This window comes from Elephantulus edwardii, unplaced genomic scaffold (assembly GCF_000299155.1).
Source record: "Elephantulus edwardii isolate Elephantulus edwardi_28Jun2011 unplaced genomic scaffold, EleEdw1.0 scaffold00015, whole genome shotgun sequence".
In the NCBI taxonomy this organism is placed as follows: Eukaryota; Metazoa; Chordata; class Mammalia; order Macroscelidea; family Macroscelididae; genus Elephantulus; species Elephantulus edwardii.
This window is the reverse complement of record NW_006399765.1, coordinates 28,241,235-28,245,267: the sequence shown is the minus strand read 5'-3', so window position 1 is coordinate 28,245,267 and position 4,033 is coordinate 28,241,235.

The window sequence follows — 4,033 nt, the reverse complement described above, 5'->3', positions numbered from 1 at the left end:
GTCTCTTTAGGGTATATTCCCAGTAGTGGAATTGCTGGGTCAATGGTATCTTTATTAAAAAAATATGGAACGCTTCACGAATTTGCGTGTCATCCTTGCGCAGAGGCCATGCTAATCGTCACTGTATTGTTCCAATTTTAGTATATGTGCTGCCGAAGCGAGCACTCCCTGGTATTTTTTAATGATTGCTGTTGTTGTTAAGGTAGTTGACAACTTTAGTAGTGATCATCTTGAGTCGTTTCTGGCTCACAGTGACCTTGAACGATAGAGTAAAATTGCCCTAGAGAGTTTCCAAGGTTGCGATTTTTATCACTGATTGTATCTCCAGTTTTTTCCCCTCCAAAGGGCTGGTAGATTTGAACTGCTAGTGCTTAACCACTGCGCCACAAGGAATCTTTTGCGGTTAACTTTTAAAAGTTAAATATTCACAGGCAACTGAATGACCATCTGATAAAATTGAAAATTCATAAGATTCAAAATAAACCCACACCGAACAAATAAGGAATGTCAACTGCGGCACTGGAATTTGTCTTTCTGTCCTACGAATATTGCCATAAATTGTCTAAGAACAATAAGGTTTATAACGTTTTATTTTAAAAAGAATTTGACTTTGCTGGATTATTCAGGTGGCAAAGAGAGTTCCTGTTTTCCACCGAGCATCTGAAACCATTTAGGGGAAAACAAAACAAGAGAAAATGCACACAGATATTAAAAACCACACACAAGGAAGCAGAGCTAATATGACCTTGACATGGTTTATATTACCCATGACTCACCTTCCTAACACTGAACATAATCAAATGGACTTGTACTAGCCACAGGTGGTCCTGAACATCAGACTACCCACTTCAACAGCCTTGAGTCCGGATATATGGCAGAAGGTGTTTCCTTCAAGTTGATTGATTTCAAGGGAAAGGAGAGAAGGGATTCCAGGTTCATACTTTCCTGGTTTTTCCTTTTAAGCACACGTTGTGAATTGAGCACTGCAGCCGATGGAGTTCAACCTGTGTTTGAGAGGGATAAATGCTAAAGTGCATCATGATTTGTCTATTTAATAATCAAGGCCCAGTGTGGATTTGGTTTAAAGAGTAGATCCTAATGCCACCAAGGGTTTTAAGAAGGGTCCTCCCCTCAGTCCTCCAGCGAGCTTGGGGAAAGATCTCTGCCCATGGTTCAGTGATTCAGCATCCAAAGTCCAATCTGTTCCATGTTGATCTCCAATTCCCCACTAATATTAACTGCTGTTCTTTTGTGGATTCTGTTGTGACTGGGACAGGAATCTTTGGCCTGAAGGATGTGTGGTGTACTCTCTTTCTTGTCGTGGTGAGATTCCTACTTTTGCTGCTAAACTTTTGAATTAAACTTGATCTGATGGGGGAAACTGACCACCATAACGGTTAGTTTACATACAGCTAGGACCGTCCGTTTTGAATAATAAATCCATAGTACCCCAGTAGGCAAGTTCTTTAGCCACTGTGTAAGCAGAGTGCCTATGACATTCTAAGAACACAGAAATCTAGCAAGAAAAATACTAAGAAAGGAAGAAAGAAAGAAAGAAATATTTTAAAAGGCTGTGGGAGCTCTGGTGGCCTAGTGACAAGAAGCTGTGCTGGAATCCCAAAAGCATGTGGTTTGAGGCCACCAGCTGCTCTGCGGGAGAAGGATGGGCAATCTCTTCCTGTGTGATTAACTGCCTCTGAAAACCCATTGTAGGGTCAGCGATGGGTTGGTTCTGACTCTGCAGTACACAACAACAACAACAACAACATGAGATAAAATAGCTGTAAGAAAGTCATAAATACCATTCATCATGTTATTAGAAAATGTTCCATGCACATTCCTACAAAGAACCCATTGTCATCAAGTTGACCTTGACTCATGTGTCCAAGCAGAACTGGACTCCACAAGGTTGTCAGTGGTCCAGCTTCCAGAGCAGATCACTAGGATTTTTTATCCAAGGTGTCTTTGTATGGACTCAAACCACGGCATTTCCTGTTAGTGGCAGAACGAGTGAACTGTTGGCCCTGGGTAGGCACTCCTTGTCCCTACAAACTCCTTCATTTCCCCTTTAATGGTGTATAAAAGTGCCTTAATTTCCTGTTACTATAATTTATTTGTCCAGCCTCTAGTACTTGGGACATTTATGTGAATTCTCGTGTTTTACTAGTAGAAATGATAATGTCTCCATGGGCAGATAGTTTTGCACTGTTGGCTGCATGGGAGTGCTACTTATTTCCTTAAAATGAGTCATTGGGGCTGAGCACATCGTTAGAGTGTACCAATATTTCTGCAGTCGTTATGTTGGTGCTGTTGTTATCACATGCTATTGAGTCGACAGTAGTGCACAGTGGCCCTATGAACAATGACCCTGAACCTTGCCCTATGCCAAAGCAACCTCACTGTCTCTGACACAGCTGACCCTGTTGTCAGAGTCTCTGTGTCAATCCATCTTATTGAAGTTTTTTCCTTTCTTGCACTGGCCTTCTACCTTTCCAAGCATTATGTCCTTCTCCAATGATGGGCCCCTCCTGACAACATCCTCAGAGCACATGAGATGGAGTTTGACCTTCCTGGCCTCCAGAAAGCAACCTGGTAGAATATCTTTATTAGCCATTATAGAATAGGTTAGGTTACCATACAAAAGATTTCATCCAATTAACTCTGTCAAGAGACAAGAATAAATGTAAATATTTCATAACATTCAAAACATCATTAGAATAAAACCCACAGCCATTTTTAAACACATTAGATTATAATTGCCTGGAATTTGATATTTTTTATTTAAAAGCTACTTTACCAAGTGTTTTAAATTACGTTCTTCCTCATACTCTCATTAGAACTGTTTTAGACTCATCATAGTAAGGCTAGTTTTATATCCCCAGGTTTGTTTTATAGAAAAATGAGAACAAGGATTAAATGAAACAATTGCCCGGTACAAATTGATGAAAGTAGAGTAAAATTGAACTAATGTACCAATTTAGTTACAATTCATGTCCTGATTACTGTCAATGAATACAAGTAAAATATTTAAGTCATAAACAGATCAACTGACTGTATTTAGTCTCCAAATATAAATTTATAAATCTAACAATAGTAAATGGCAATATCTTTCAATATCTTATTAGCCAAAGTACCCTCACAGCTAAATTGTTAATTAGAATACAATTACATCAATGATTAAGACAAAAGCATATTAAATAGGAAATCAAAAGCAGTCCAAAATTGTCCTTTCCCCCCTTAACTCTAAGGTACAAAAGAAATAATTTTATTTAGATTTTCTAAGTTAAAAATGCAAAGCTTCTTAGGCACACCGAGTTTCCACTTTGTGATCAATCACAGTTAATTAAAGAAAAAGAATCAATTAATCTTCCTGAGCCATTTCTGTGTGTTGCCTGGATGAATGTGGCAAAGAAGGAAGTCATTTCCTTTTTTGTCTACTCTATTCATCCTAATGGGCTCCTAAAGAGAAGAGAGGTAGGTGTGAGACTGATTTGGAAAGAAAAGCAGAGAGAGAAGAAGGGAATGGGGCCAGTATGACCAGGGGAGGTAGAAGGAGAGATGACAAAGAAGGTGGTGTAGATGGAAATGTGTGGGGGAGGAAAGAGGCAGAGAAAAGGAGAGAAAAGAGATGAAAAGAGAGTAGGAATGAGGGAGAGGAAGAGAATGAGAGACAAAAATAAGGGAAGAAAGGAGGGAAGAAAGAAAGAAAAAGAAGGAATAAAAAGTGAGAGAGAAAGAAAGAGAGAGAGAGAGCGAAAGAGAAAGAAGAAAGAACAGAAAAGAAGGAGGAGGGAGGGAGGAAGGGAGGTGAGAAGACAGAAAATGATGCCCAAAATACATATTGACTCAGAAAGATTATTGGCAAAGAAAGAAAAAAATCACTTCCATATGAATATTTCATTCTTTTCCAAAAGACAATAATTTAATTTAGCTCATTGATGATGCCTTATAAATGAAAATGAATTAAAACCATCATTACATGCAAAGCAGATACTAACTTAATTTTTTTTCTTTCAAATCCAACGAAGGCCTG